This window comes from Kogia breviceps, chromosome 17, assembly GCF_026419965.1.
Source record: "Kogia breviceps isolate mKogBre1 chromosome 17, mKogBre1 haplotype 1, whole genome shotgun sequence".
In the NCBI taxonomy this organism is placed as follows: domain Eukaryota; kingdom Metazoa; phylum Chordata; class Mammalia; order Artiodactyla; family Physeteridae; genus Kogia; species Kogia breviceps.
Genome location: NC_081326.1, coordinates 21777690 through 21794105, shown reverse-complemented (window position 1 = coordinate 21794105; position 16416 = coordinate 21777690). Strand labels below are relative to the sequence as shown.

General features: G+C 43.7%; 1 long non-coding RNA gene across 1 annotated transcript in view; it reads left to right on the top strand.

Moving 5' to 3' along the window:
- The first annotated feature begins 7023 nt into the window (after positions 1 to 7023).
- LOC136792891 (uncharacterized) overlaps positions 7024 to 16416 on the top strand; it is a 103283-nt gene continuing 93890 nt past the window's right edge. The window contains exon 1 of the long non-coding RNA XR_010837470.1: positions 7024 to 7206. This is a non-coding gene — a long non-coding RNA (uncharacterized lncRNA). The remainder of the gene's footprint in view (positions 7207 to 16416) is intronic.

Below are 16416 nucleotides of genomic sequence, written 5' to 3'. Positions count from 1 at the left end.
TGGTTTAATCAATCCAAGATGCATGCTGTTTTCAGATCATGTGTTGCTTTTGTTTTTTAGGACTCTAGATTAGCCTTGCCCATCAGTATTTTCTGAGATCTTTGTTTAATTGAACATTCTCCTGGGTTGAACTTGAGGAACAAAGGAAATGATTGGGTCTGAGTGATGGAAGGCTCCAACAGGTATCTGGGACACCACGACTTATATCCTCATGGTCTCATGTGTTATTTCAGCCAGTGTTGGGGTGACAAGTCTATGAGGTTTTGGTACATTTTGTGCTGACAGTGCCCCTTAAGCACATAACCACATGTGGTGGCCAGCCTATATGTTGGCCCTTGATTATCTCCACCTTCTGGTATCTCAGTCTTGCATAGTTCTTCCCCACATTGTATCAGAATTGGTCTGTGTGGCCAATAACATAGATACTATTGGCTAGGTCATAGAAAATATCATAGCTTCTGCCTTATTCTCTCTCTTGGAACTCTCATTCTGGGAGAAGCTAGCTGCCATGCTGTAAGGACACTCAAGCAGCCCTCTGGAGAGACGCATGTGATGAGTCAATAAAGCCTACTGCCAACAGCCAGTGAAGAACTGGGATCTTCTGCCATCAGCTGTGAGACTGAGCCTTCTTGGAAGCAGATCCCCCAGCCCTCATTAAGCCTTACAATGACAAAAGCCTGGGTCAACATCTTGAGTGACACTGAGCTATGATTACCCAGCTGCTCCTATATTCCTGACTCACAGAATCTATGAAATAATAATTGTTTGTGGTTTAAAGCCACTAACTTTGGGGCTTATCTATTATGCAGCAATAGGTGTTATAGCACATATTTTTGCTTTCTACCCTGGGGCACCGCAGATACTGATGACTGTTGGTTTGGCCCAAGCATACACACAGATCAGGAAGTTAACACTCCTGATGATGATCTTTGACTAAAGAGATGGGAAATGATGGGCCTGCTTCCTATCTTTCAAGAGGACGATTCTGGAAGGCATCAAGCGGGTATCTCGGGTGGTCCCTGAGAAGAATCAAGCCCCGTTTCCCACAGCCGTGTGTTCCCCTCCTTTGTTGCCTTACTTTCCCTGATCTCTCTCTCCTCCTTCCTAGGATCACCTCCCAACTGACCTATCTGCACACAAGCCCTGGTGTCAAGCTCTTCCTTCAGGGAAACCCAAGCTAAGATGAGGAGAGTGTGAATAAATACCACATGCCCCCCAAGCTGTTCTAAATGAGAACATGAACATTTGACTTAATGGATGAGAGCAGCAGCTTAGCCTAGCTTGAATGGAATATACAAATAAGGAGCTTATTTTATTGGAGGACTTCTTTAGCAGTATAATGATAAACTCTTGTTCCTTTTTCTTCACTTAAAAAAAAAATTGAGCATTTTAGATGATGTCAGCTTTGAAAAGTTCCTAATTAGACATTTACATGTCAAGGGCCCTTATAAACCCTTTCTCTTGGCATTAATGAGGAATAAACTAGCTCCTGAGGCAAAAAAGCTACATTGTACATATTGCATTCCTCAGTCCTCAAAACAAGAGAGCGCATTCTCAATAGGCATGATTGCCAAGTTCAGGCACAGTTAAGAAGTTTCTTAGGGCTTCGGTGTCCACAAAGGGAGTACCTCCACCCTACCAGCCTACACGGTGGCCTGCTGGAAGAGCAAGGGCTCACTGGGAAAGTATTTTCCTAAGGATAAAGAATTCACACTTCTTTCACTGTGGGGTTGGGGGGTGGGGTATCTTTCTTGGTCTCTGTCCACATACAATCATTCTGTATATGGCATGTTTTGGGGTGACAGTGGAATGAGTTTTCTCAATCTCACACCAGCCATGGAGCTCCAAGACAGTGAGAGACAAAGGTGGGTCTTTTAATGTATGTTTTGGTCCATTTGTCTCTTCCATGAAAAGAATTGTCATCATGCACAAGGATTTCTTTTTCTTAACCAGAAGAACTCTTTTGCATTAACCTAACTTTATGAACCATCTGAAGTCTAAAGGACCACCGTAAAGCCATTTGACTTCCAAAATTAAGGGATCTGTAATGGTTGGGTTCCTTTGGCTATGACACCATTGTTTACCTGAGAGATGGTCAACAAAAGGAGGACAGAGCATCATTCGAAGTCTAAGTCCCTTTCCAACTGATTCAGATCCAGGCTTATGTAGCACCCATTTGCTTTTCATGGCCCTAACACACCTTACAAATTCAAATTCAGATCTGTGATAAAGCTGACAGCTCTTCCGGCCAGGGGCAAAATTTTACTCTAAATTTGGGCATCAACATGAAGATTACAGAATGAGAGAAAATCAAGTGTAATGGGACTGAAATGGCGACCACAATGGAGGATAGTGGACTTTGGAATTAGAGGAACTGAAATTCTGATGAAGGGATATCGGTCATTCGTTCAACATTTACAGAGTGCCACTAAGTGCCCAACATTGCGCTGAACTGGGAAGGTGATGAAGGCACAGGTGCTACCCTCAAGGAGCTCGGCCCAGTGAGACATGGGACCCGGCCTTTTAGGAAAATAAATGAGATTTTTGTTGGTATCATTTTTGAAATTTTTCCAATGGGATGTTTGCAGACAAGGGTGCTAGTTAAAGTCAGACATCGCTGCAATAATGACAGTGCCGGGGCTTTCCTGGTGGCGCAGTGGTTGAGAGTCCGCCTGCCGATGCAGGGGTCACGAGTTCGTGCCCCGGTCCGGGAAGATCCCACATGCCGCGGAGAGGCTGGGTCCGTGAGCCACAGCCACTGAGCCTGCGCGTCCGGAGCCTGTGCTCCGCAATGGGAGGGGCCACAGCAGTGAGAGGCCCGCGTACCGCAAAAAAAAAAAAAAAAGAAAAAAAAAAAGAAATAATGACAGTGCCCATGATTCCTAGTTCCAATCTCCTCTTTCCTGGTGGAATAACTTTACAAGACAATGTAATTGAAAGCTTCTTGTAAAGTGCTTGACAAATGTTAAGTTTCCACCAATCTAAGTGCGTATAACAGCTTAAGTTCCCCAACTTCAAGCTATTTTCCCTCACGACACAAAAGCCTAGTTTCCCTGAACTTGCTCTCTCCTCCATATCATTCAGTGTTTTCATCATGACCCCCACCTTCTCTTGTTCCTTCTGAGGGCAGGGGAGAGAGGGCTGCCCTGGAGCTCGCCGGTGAACTGAGCCCCATTGAAAGCTGATCCTTTTGACCACAGTATCAAAGCAATCCAGCTGCAGATTAAGGAAACAGAAGGCTCTGAAGCTTTGATTTAAGAATCAGGTCATGGAGCTCTTTGAAGAGCTTGAGCTTTTGGAGAAAAAAAAAAAAAGTGTGAGGCAAGTTCCAAATGCACATGCATCATATTTAGATAGAAGAGGTAGGAATGTAAAATAAAGTGACGTAAACAACAAGGTCCTACTGTAGAGCACAAGGAACTATATTCAATATTCTGTGACAAACCATAATGGAAAAGAATATGAAAAAGAATATATATATGTATAACTGAGTCACTTTGCTGTACAGAAGAAATTAACACAACACTGAAAATCAACTATACTTCAATAAAATTTTTAAAAAGTAAAAAAAAATAAGCTGACAGATTTTTTAGCAAATACAACAGAGCATACATATCTTTTTTTCTCTCACTGTTGTGGCCTCTCCCGTTGCGGAGCACAGGCTCCGGACGCGCAGGCTCAGCGGCCATGGCTCACGGGCCCAGCCGCTCCGCGGCACGTGGGATCCTCCCAGACCGGGGCACGAACCTGTGTGCCCTGCATTGGCAAGGCGGACTCTCAACCAACGCGCCACCAGGGAAGCCCAGAGCACACATATCTTAATGAGGGTTATATCCTTCAATTCAAGTCACCATGGTAGACAAAATACTCATTTCAACTCTGTTGCCATTGCTCAAAGCATTTCCTTTCAGAAGTGCTTACAGGGCTTCCCTGGTGGCGCAGTGGTTGAGAGTCCGCCTGCTGATGCAGGGGACACGGGTTCGTGCCCCGGTCCGGGAAGATCCCACATGCCGCGGAGAGGCTGGGCCCGTGAGCCATGGCCGCTGAGTCTGTGTGTCTGGAGCCTGTACCCCGCAATGGGAGAGAGGCCCGCGAACCACGTATCCTTTGAGAGAGGATATTTATAATTTTTTTGTTGAAGAGTCAAAAGCCATTTAGAGCCAAATATGATGGAAAAAAGCTAGTGATTAAGCTGAGTAATATTGTGTGTGACTATAAAATAACAAGGCTGATTTTGGTGCATGGGCTGAAGCCAATTCTGAGGCAATTCCACAAAAGCACCCAAAATGTATTTTTGTAACAAGTTTGCCAGAGCTGCCATAACAAAAATAACACAGATTGGGTAGCTTAAATAACAGAAATTCATTTCCTCAGAGTTCTGGAGGCTGGAAGGCCAAGATCAAGGTGTTGGCAGGTTTGGTTTCTCCTGAGGCCTCTCTCCTTGGCTTGTAGATGGTCATCTTCCTGTCGTGTCCTCCCTCGGTCTTCCCTCTGAGCATGCCTCCCTGGTGTATCTTTGTGCATCTAGATTTCTTCTTCTTAACAAGGACATTAGTCAGATTAGGTTAGGGCCCACCCTAACAGCCTCCTTTAACTTAATCACCTCTTTCAAGACCCTATCTCCAAATACAGTCACATTCAGAGGTATGCAAGATTAGGGCTTCAGCATTTGAACTCTGGGAAAACACAATTCAGCCCGTAACAACATTCATCACTGAGTAAGTGTATAACTTTCCAAGTGCTCTAATCTGAAAGACAGTGTCATTTTTACATGTAAGTACTGGCATGCTTGTTAAAACTAATTATGTCCATCTATGGATGAGTGGATTCACAAAATGTGGTATATACATACAATGGAATATTATTCAGCCTTTAAAAGGAATGAAATTCTGACCCATGTTACAACATGGATGAAACTTGGTCATTATGCTCAGTGAAATAAGCCAGACACAAATATTGTACGATTCTACTTCTATGAGGTTCCTAGTCAAATACATAGAGGCAGAGAGCAGAACAGTGGTTACCAGAGGCTGGGAGGAGGGGAGGATGGGGAGCTATTGCTTAATGGGGAGAGTTTCAGTCTGGGAGGATGGAAAAGTTCTGGAGATGGATGGTGGTGATGGTTGCACACAAGGTACTTAATGACACTGACCCACACTTAAAAATAGTTAAAACGCGGGCTTCCCTGGTGGCGCAGTGGTGGACAGTCTGCCTGCCAGTGCAGGGGACACGGGTTCGAGCCGTGGTCTGAGAAGATCCCACATGCTGCAGAGCGACCAGGCCCGTGAGCCACAACTACTAAGCCTGCGCGTCTGAAGCCTATACTCCGCAACAAGAGAGGCCGCGACAGTGAGAGGCCCGTGCACCTCTTTGAAGAGTGGTCCCCGCTCGCCGCAACTAGACAAAGCCCTCGCGCAGAAACGAAGACCCAACACAGCCAAAAATAAATAAATAAATAAATTTTTTTTTTAAAAAAAGAACAAAAATAGTTAAAATGTTAAATTTTATTCTTTAGTTCTTCTAGGTCTTTGTGAAACATTTCTTGTATCTTCTCTATTTGTGCCTCCATTCTTTTCCTGAGATCTTGGATCATCTTTACTATCATTACTCTGAATTCTTTTTTGGGTAGATAGATTTTATGATATTATATATATATTTCTGCACAATAAAAAAAAAATGTTTTAAAGTGATTACTCTGTAGTTGTTGGTCAAGAAATAGAGCCAAGGTTTTCCAATAAATGTGGCTTAATGCCCAGTGGCCATTGTTTCAATGGCCTATCTATTGTAACAAAAGATAAATGTAAAAACTTAGGGGCATAGATAGCCCAGGAACTCAGGAAAGTTGAATTGTTATAATTTAGGGTGCCATGCTTTATTTATTTCTGAGTAATAGTTGTCTCAATCACGTATAGTAATAGCAGTTTGGTAACCTCTATCTCTAACTTAATAAACACTGCTGTGAGGGTCCACATGAACCTTCCTACCAGGAGTGGACCATGTCCCAGGGTTGGTGTACAATATTTCTGCCCCTGCCCAGGACGTAATCTAGTTAAACCATAAAACACATTAAGTCTGGTTTCCAATTCCCTTTCTGTCCTCCTCATCCATCGGCTAAAATCTTATTTCCCCTTCCCACTGGGCAGTAAAGTGCCTTCAGTAGTTAAGGTTTGAATCCCTAATCCTCTTGCCATTGATTACCTATCCCATCCCGAGGTTGGCCATCCAGGAAGCCAGGCGTAAGCAACTAGAATTATCCTGACTTTCACCTCTTGCTCTGTCCCTTCAAAGCTTCCAGTGATCTAATAACAGGTTTTCAGAGGGGCTGGGGATCCTGGAAAGAAACACTGTCTACTATAAAACACACAGTGATTTGTAAAAGGATTCAACTGTGGAAAAAATGCATTGATTTCATCCATTGCTTAAGAGGAAAACAAATTCACACTAAGATGTAAATGACTGAAGGATTTACTGACAGAAGGAGGCAATTCTTTAGGCCAGTGTTACAGCCATCATTTCTTGTCCTTCTTGGCCACTCTGGGTCCTGGGGAATCGTTTTTCTTTTCCAGGCATTGAGGTCAAAGAGGAATTTTATTAGAACGTGGCAGCCATTAGTTCCTAGCTCTTTCCCACAATCAACCCATCCTACAGAAATGTCATTAGAAAGAGAACAGGAAATCATTGCTTCTGTTGTCCATTTGCTTGACCAAGTTAAGCCTTCTTAATTGGATTCTTCTTTCACATATGGAGAAACATAATTAGGTCCCTGATCAATCTGGCCTCCCTGGACTTGTTTTTTAAATAAATGAAAATTGTACCAAAGTGACATTTCACTGACATATTAGCCTGAACCAAAATTGCTCTATTAAAGAGATGATTCTAGCTTTGTAAAAAACATTTAAGTTACTTCTAGTTACGAGAGAAACTTTCTAAAATACGATTCTCTATAAAGCGGAGCTTATTTGCTTTTCTTGAAAGGAGTCTAATGCTTGTTCACCTTTTTTTCTTTTTTCCCCTGGTACGCAGGCCTCTCACTGTTGTGGCCTCTCCCGTTGCGGAGCGAAGGCTCCGGAAGCCCAGGCTCAGCGGCCATGGCTCACGGGCCCAGCCGCTCCGCGGCACGTGGGATCTTCCCGGACTGGGGCACGAACCCGTGTCCCCTGCATCGCCAGGCGGACTCTCAACCACTGCGCCACCAGGGAAGCCCTGGTAAGCTTTCTGAACCTCCAGAAGCTTGTTTTACCATTCACAAAATAGTTTGTCCTGAGTAAATAAGATGACAATAAACGCACCAGGTGGGTACCAAGTAAGGGGAGTTGCTCTGTGCTTGTTAGGAGGTACAGAGTCTGGGCCCTCTCCTAGGTGGGGGAGCAGCGGTTTACTCAGGCCCACCGGCTGTGCCCTGTTCCTGAGGTTATCACAGAAGTTAGAAAGCCCAGATATCGCACGGCCATGAGTGGTGACCCCTTTAGCCCTCAAGAGTGAGTGACGTTGAGAGGGGCAAGGACCTCTAGTCTTTCCCAAGATCTCAAGCTCCCTCTCCTGAAGCAGAATGAAGGCGACGGTGAAAGAAGCCATTTTTCAGTGGCTGCTGCTGAATAGACAGAGAAATGTTTGGCACTGTACTAATTCCTGGATGGGGCGAAGTCGTTTAGTCTAGGCCAGGGCCGGCTTGGGTTGACCAACGTGCGCTCCTGTTCAGAGAGTTCGGAGTGAAATGACTTTAGAAGTAGTGGTTAGTACCTAAGCGAAATGGGTGAAAAGTCCCGTTTGAGGTACACATTAAATAAAAGGGAGAGGCTAATACTTAACCCAAATGAATTTAGTTATCTCTCGAGGTCTGCCCTAAACGACTACGTCGGTTTCTCTCCCCAGGGTTTCATCTTGGCCTCTGGGTTTCAGATGAGCTGCACCAGGCTAGGAGGTTGCAGGGGCACCTGGTGTGGGCCAGGAGCCCTTGGGGCGCCCCGAGAGGAGACTGGAGCCCCGGGGGAACCTCGCGAGGGGATGGAGGCCATGGGGGAGCCCCGGGAGGGGATCGGAGGCCGCGGGGTCTCCCCGGGAGGGATCGGAGGTCGCCAGCCGCCGAGAGCTGCGCAGGGCTTGGGGCTGTGAAAGAGCAGCGGCTGCTGGCCGGCCCCGCGCCCCGGCTCGGCAGCCGCGGCCGCCCCCCACACGCGGGATCACAGGGGAGCTGACGTTTCATTTACCGACTGAGCGACTCTGAAAAAGGCCCCTGTGCCCAATTACCGCGGCGCGCCGTCTGCTCGGCGGCGGGCTGAGCCGGGCGGGCGCGGGCGCCCCGCGCGGCGGGGGAGGGGTAACCTTTCCCGGGAGCCGCCGGGAGCGGGATGGTGGTGTGAAAAACAGCAGCCACAATGCGGACTCGTCACCCCGTCACCCCTGACGGCATGGGAAAGCGCCGGCTCCGCCGCGGCCGCCCCCGCCCGCCCGCTTGCCGCCCCCGGGCGCGGCCGCCAAAGGATGCTTGTCTTCCTCCCGCCTCGGAGTTCAAGCGCCCATCATTTCTCAGGACCTTTTTCCTTTCCCTTCTCTCTCTCTCTCTCTCCGTCTCTCGCTCTTTTTCTTTTCTTTTTAAAGGAATGTGCCAGTGGCATTTGCGAGTACAAAAAAGTTAACAAACGAGGCTTGGTTTTCAATTTCTCCCGCCCTGGTCCCCGGGCTCGCACTAAGCAGTTCCCGGGGGCGGCCGCTGCACCAGCACGACCTCGCCGCGACCCGACCGGTTCCCGGCCCGCGCTCGGCCTCCTGACGCCGGTGGTCAGATTGAGCTTGATCAGAGTCAGTTTTCAGCAGTTAGAGGCAGTATCTGAATCTCCAGCTTCATTGATTTGTACCGAATGATTTCATAGTCATAAGGAAAAGCTGCATTCCACTAGTCCCTTTGCACGCAGGCGGGAGGCACCCTAATCACTAGATCGGTTAACCTGTTCACCAGACACCTGACCGGAAGGTGTCCTGGGGGAGGGGACAGGACAATGGCCTGTACGTCAGGAGCCTTGGGTTCTGTTTCCAGCTTTACCGCAGACTTCACCACCTCTGCCCCCGGTGCCTCGCTTTCTCCATTGAGAGAGCCTGGATAAAGCCGCTTTGAGAAAGCTCCATGGAGGATTAGCGAGATAATATCTGTGTAGAGCTCTGCGGTTCTTGAAGGAAAATGCTGTGTAAATACAACTCGCTGAGCTTGTTCTAATCATCACCATCCTCGTTGCTGTTAATCTTGACTTCCCTTCCTTGTCAGTTTCGGCATCGTTACGTAACCCGGTGCGGATATGCGTGCGCCTGCGTGCCTGTGTGTGTGTTTGGGGAGATGGAGTGGGATCTGGGTTCAGAATAAACGTTGACCCCCTGAAAACTAGTAAAGCCAGGTAAACAACAGGCTGGGAAATCCCTAAAGCTTGACCGATGAAAGCAATGTCTCAGTTGCATCTCAGCCAGTCCCTATTTCACATGTTTCTGTCTTTCTGTGCTCCATTCATTTTCAGAAGGCTCCACTGAATGAACAAGAGCATCAAAATGAAAGTTAAGGTTTTGTTTCGTTGTGTTTTTTTTTTTTTTTCCTTCTTTCGGCTTGCTTGTTTGTCCATATGCAAATGGACAGGTCCATTTTCAAAAGACTGTAAGAGACATGAGCAGAATTTAAGAGATAAATAATTGCACTGAGTGAAGATGAGGGGTTAACCTGTTCTCTCCGTCCAGTGCTAAAAGCTTCGTGTTGGGCCCGGGGACAACGAGACCCTCTTATCCGGAGAGTATTCCGCTCAGCCTGGGAGAGCCTCTGGCGGGACAGTCAGTAGTTACCTTGCTTTCAGCCACCCTCCACTTCTGTAAACCAGTGTCCTTCCACTCACACCCCAAAGCCCCCATATCAAAGTGGCCAGGGGTAAGGTAGAAACTTCTGGGCTGATAGTGCTTCTGGTGTATTTTCCTCCTATGGTCAGTGTGGCTGGTGCTTGCATTTTTTTTTTAATAGATACAGGCTGATAAATCTGTTAATGATAGAAACTGCTACACTTCAAATAAGAACTTTGTGTTCTAGATTGGGGTAGGGTATTAAAAGTTACAACTTACTATGTATAAAATGAAATAGCTACAAGGATATATTGTACAGCACAGGGAATATAGCCAATATTTTATAATAACGGTAGTGGAGTATAATCTTTAAAAATTGGAATCACTGTGTTGTACCTCTGAAACATATAATACTGTAAATCAACTATATACCTCAATTAAAAAAAAAAAAACTTTGTATTCTAAAGATTTAGGCTGAAAGGGTTGTTTATTTTTGCACAGGATTTTACCCTCCTAAAAATCAAATAAATCAACTTAATGCCTCCTATGTAACAGGTGGAACTATAGACATCTGACAAGAAACACATATCTCCTTTTACTCTAGTGCATGTTCTTCAGGGGCCACATGATTAGCAATAACTTTCATTTTTTAAGTCTAAGTTGGGGGCTTCCCTGGTGGCACAGTGGTTGAGAGTCTGCCTGCCGATGCAGGGGACACGGGTTCGTGCCCCAGTCCGGGAAGATCCCACATGCCGCGGAGCGGCTGGGCCCGTGAGCCATGGCCGCTGAGCCTGCACATCCGGAGCCTGTGCTCCGCAATGGGAGAGGCCACAACGGTGAGAGGCCCGCGTACCGCAAAAAAAAAAAAAAGTCTAAGTTGGAATCAGATCCCTGAGTCCCTGTGAGGCAGAGACAGGCATTATGAAGCATCACCCCATTAGTGCACTCATGAATGAAAACTAAACATTCAGGGAAATCACTAAATATACTATTGCCATAAACAGGTACCACTCTGTCCATAGCATTTGATTTACAAACAAAACAAGACAAAACACCTCAAATGAAATTTCAGGTAAGTGCAAGACCCATAAATTATTACGAGTTTACCGAATTGATCAGAAAAGTTAAAAGATGTAATTTCTGCATCTGGTTCTGCCCCTTGTGTTACTGGCCTTGCATAAGTCACTTCACTGCTCTTTTCCCGTTACTGAATGTGAGAAAGCAGGACTGGTCAAAATAATGCTGGTGGTGATGAGGACGAAATGCTTTACGTTCTCTTATAAGGAAACGCTCTCACTCAAACAATGACTCCTACCTGAACATAAAAGTTCTCATCACATTAGAAAGCACTTAAAAAAAAAAAAAAAAAAAAGAAGCTCAGCTCAAGAAGGCCACACACTGAAGATTATATACCTTAGTATTAGGATTTTTCCATAGCCTTCCACTCAGAGCCTATTTGCTTTTTCTTGAGGTACAATTCTAATGGTATCGGGTTTTTGGTTCTCCACCTCACAATAGACAATTAGAATGGGGAAGATAGGATACTGGCTGTAACTGATAACCTGAAAGAAAGTTTAAAGTCCAAAAAAGAAGTGACCAGTCATTTAAAAAACAAATAGTCATCTGGAGCCTTTGTGAGTGTGGCCAAGCTTTTCAAGACAAAATATCTGGAAGTCATCAGTATACATCAATATAAATGAAGATAATTATGAACTTTAATCATTAAGACAAGGCGAAACGATGCTTATTGCACTCTGTTTAGAAAGGCAGGGATGTAGATAGTAATTTTGGTAAAGGTTTTTATTTAAAATAGAAAGTTTCAGCACTTGAAAGGATAAGCTTCGGTTTGTTGTGAAACATGTTGTACAAGTAGAATTCCTTACTCCTCAAGAATGTTAGACAAACGAAGCATTGCAGCGGGAAAAACTAATAGCACCTTAGTTTTACAGATTATTCCAATGGATGCCCTCCAGTTAAACTCAGATTACAAGGGGTGGTTGGTTCAGTGCTGATTACAGGAAAGATTATCATCTACTAAATAATTCAGCTCACATCCTCTTTTCCTCTGGTTTTCCATCCAAGAAGCATCAAGGCCTGGTTTTGCTTAGTTTGTGAGATTCCCATCCAGAGGCAGTTGGCTAAAGATCATGAGTTCTAGGCATATTAGATTTGGGTCACCACGTTGTCTGTGTAAGTCATTATGGGTTGGGGTGCAGTTTGATAAAATCACAGAAAATATCTGGGAAATGAAAATTCAGAACTGACCACAAGAATTACATAGAAAGATATACTGGAGGTACATGGAGCACATCAGACCACTACTGGTGATGGTCCAAGAATTACGAAAAAAGGAAGATCTGGGTTTCTCTAGAGAACTCAAAAAGAAGGAAACAAGATCATAAGAACTTGGTTCCTCCTGAGCCATACAAAGAGGAAAAGAATTTATGTAAATGGAAATATAGCTTCAGACATGAAATTCGGATATTAAGATTTCGTTTGGCTTAATTTTAAGGATAACGAATGCTTGCTTTCAAAATTGATTTTGAAAAACGTGAGTTTGCAAAAACCTGGAAAAATTTTCATCTGTCATGTAATTTAAAAGGGGAAAAAAGCTCACAGCTTGCCTTAGAGTAATAATCACAAAGTTACATTAGTAGATTTGGTAATGGCAAGGGTTTCTTTCCTTTCCTTAAAGAAAGATGATGCAAACCACAACATGTAATCCCTTGAAAAAGAGTTATGTGCTTCCCCTCTAGTAGATAATGTCAATTTCAAAACACCCTCAATGTTAAGTCCTCATCACAAGAAAAAGAATTTTTGTAACTCTGTATGATAACGCATCTTAACTAGACTTAACTGTGGTGATCATTTTGCAATATATACAAACATTGAGTCATGTTATACACCTGAAACTAATATAATGTAATATGTCAATTATACCTCAAAAAAGACAAACAAATAAAAATCCAATGAGAAAGATATTTATTATCTTTTTTTAGATGAGGAAGCTAAAGCTCAAAAAGGTAAGGTAACTTGCCCTTGTACACATGGGTAGTAAAAGTGATGGAGTTGCTCTTCAAACCCAGGTCTGCGTCTTCTTTTTCTTTTTTTTTAACTGAAGTACAGTTGATTTACAGTGTTGTGTTAGTTTCAGGTGTACAGCTGATTCAGTTGTACATATATATTCTTTTTCAGATTCTTTTCCTTTATATGTTATTACAAAATATTAAGTATAGTTCCCTGTGCTATATAGTAGGTCCTAGTTAGTTATATATTTTATATATAATAGTGTGTATATTTTAAACCCAAACTCCTAACTTATCCCTCCCCCCCCTTTCCCCTTTGGTAAATCATAAAGTTGTCTTCTATGTCTGTGGGTCTGTTTCTGTTTTGTAAGTTCATTTGTATCTTTTTTTTTTTTAGATTCCACACACAGCGATATTATATGATATTTGTCTTTGTCTGACTTACTTTACTTAGTATGATAATCTCTAGGTCCATCCATGTTGCTGCAAATGGTATTATTTCATTCTTTTTTATGGCTGAGTAATAGGTCTCGGTTTTTCTAAGGACTGTGTTCTTCCATGTGCCTTCCCGAACAAATGAAACTCCATTTGCTTGTAGTGGCACCCAAGTCCTTAGGCATCTACAAATATATGGACTATGTTTTGAGATTCAGTATAAATGAAGTGTCAGAAATTTGGAATTCGTTTTTCCCTCTTTTTTCAATAAAGACTCAAACTTTTCAAAGTAAATATCAATCTAGAGATTTTGTCAGGTTCTGCACCTCCTTTGTTATTGCTAAGTTGCTTAAAGTGCAGTTAGAGACGCCTGATGAACATAAGTGCAAGTTAAGAGATGCGTTCTTTCTGCAACTCAGAAAGGGGAATAGTTCTGTGTAATTGGACGAGGGGGTGGTATTGTATTCTGACACAGAAAAAGGATTTGGAGCCTTTTGTAGCTGTGTACTTTCTACCCCTTTGTTTAGCAGTTTGATAAATTCTGAGACATACAATAAGGTAATAACACAAAGTTTAGGTTTGTGGAAAAGAAAGTTAGGAGGCACTTAACCCATGGCAACAAATTTCCTTTTTTTCCTTATTTTTAAATTTTACGTTTCCCATGATTTCTTTCCAGATAGTAGTGTTTGTTCCTCAGTGAGCTAACATTTTAACTATTCAAACTTTAAAAAATAAATAGGGAGAAGGTGGCAGCCTCTGGGAGGTCTCACACCAGTGGGGGGCTCCTCAGAACTACCACTGCCAGTGTCTTTGTCCCCACAGTGGGCCACAGCTGCCCCCAGCCTCTGCAGGAGACAGGAACACTGTGACCAGACTCATGTCAACCGAAGTCAACTGACCAGGAACAAAGAGATTTTACGACCTTCCTCAGTCCCTTCCTGGTGCCCAGATATCTGCCGTTGTTAGTCACATCCTGAATTTAACCCCCTCCTGCTTCCCCCTTCCCTCGCATAAAAGAAGCTTGACTTCTATCCCAAATTAAGATGATTCTTTAAGACATTAGTCCGCCATCTTCTCAGTTTGCTGGCTTTCCCAATAAAGTCACTTTTCCTTGCCCACCCCTCCCCCCCAAATAAATAAAATATAAATAGGAATACAATTCTCTTCCTACCTCTCTCCCCTTCCAATGTTGGTGGGTGGAGAAGGCAATCAGAAAATAGCTTAAACGTTTTATTTAATATAATGTTCATATTTTTTAAAAATGTGTAATGTTAAAACCTCAAGAGCCAGGCATAAGTCATACACAAAAAAGTAAATTTTAAAAGGTTTCCTTTGAAATAAGAGAATTTCTGGGTTCAGGGCTCAAGGTTTCCATGTATTCTACAAGAATCCAGCCAAAGATAGATGGCATTTGTCCTGTTTACATCTTTCTAAACGAAACTGAACTGTGTCTTAAGTAGCAGGGTAAGAGAACTTACATAACTTGGTGTCCAAATATGCCTCTTGGAGTTGAACATTCCAGAATGAATTTACCTTGGAAATATTATTGAAGGGGGATCAAGTAACACCCCTCTCCATTTTTCTCACTTTTACCCTCCAAAGCAAAGAGAGAAGGTAGGATTAGAATATGTAGAGGGTCCTTAAGCCCAATAGATGGTTTTTGGTAGCCAGTTCTGAGATGACTTTCTAGAAAATTGTAGCTGAGAAGCTGCCAATTATAGAAGTTGTTGGTCTTAGGGCAGACGGACCCTAGCCGGCTTACTGTAGAGGAGACTCTGAATGTGAGGGGGCTGACGAATACAATTTAGAAACATTTAAAACATGGAAACATGTTTTTACTGCTCATTTCCCTACATTTGAAAGTTGGAGCATCCAGGACTCAGTCCTTATACCTTTTATCTGCTTATGTACACTCACTGCCCAAGCGATCTCATATGGTCTTATGGCTTTAATCCCAAGTCTGGATTTTTAGCCTGACCCCTTCCAGAGCACCAGACTTTTAAATATATGTATGTATATGTGTGTATATTTACTCAACATCTACTCCATTATGATGTCTGGTCAGAATTGTTATGAACATACATACTTAGTTATGAACCTCTGATCCCCTTACCTCCAACCTCCCACCTTCTGTCCCCACTTCATTGGGCCACTCGCTAAGGTCAGAGATCCTGGAATCACCCTTGACTCCTCTCTTTTTTATGTCCATCCCATTTCTGATATCACAGTAAATCCTTTTGGCTCTACCTTCAAAACATATCCAGACTCCAACCACTTACCACTTCTGCTTCTATCATCTTGGCCCAATCCACCATCATCTGTCACCTGAATTACTGCAACATCTTCCTAACAGGTCACCCTGTTTCTACCCCTGCTCCTTTAACAGCCTTTTCTCAACAATGAAGCTAGAGTGATCATTTGAAAACTAAAGTCAAATCCTGTCATGCCTCTGCTGAAAATGCGCCATCTCACTCCATGTAAATCTTGGTATCCCTAGAATGGCCTAGAAGGCCCTACAAAGTTTGCCCTGTCACTACTCCCTTAGCTCCCGAACCTCACTCCTACTATTTTCTCCATCAATCCCTCCATTCCAGCCACTCTGAACTTGCAGTTCCTTAAACTCATCAAGGCCACTGCCCTCAGGGCCTTTACACTCCTCGGTCCCTCTACCTGGAAATATTTCCCACCCCTGCCGACTGAGATATCCATAAGCCTTCCTCCCTCATGTCTTCAAATACTAACTTCTCAGAGTCCTACGGTGATCACCATAATTTAAAATTTCAGGGAATTCCCTGGCAGTCCAGTGGTTAGGACTCCATGCCATAGAGCATGCAGCAAAAAAAATAAAAATAAAAATAAAATAAAATAATTTGGCCCCTGCCCCACACTCCCCCTCCCCTTCCCTGTGTTAGTTCTCTCCAAGCACTCTTGACCTTCTGTTATATCATATACTTATTTACTTTGTTTATTGTCTATCTCCTCCCCACCCCAACCTTAGAAGGTAAGCTGTATGAGGGCAGAGATTTTTTTTCTACTTCATTTTATTCACTGCTGTATCTCCAGTGCTTAGAACAGTGCTTGGTGCATAGTAGGTGCTCATTAAATAGTTGTTGAATGAATGGATGATGTTTTAGGACCAGTAAAC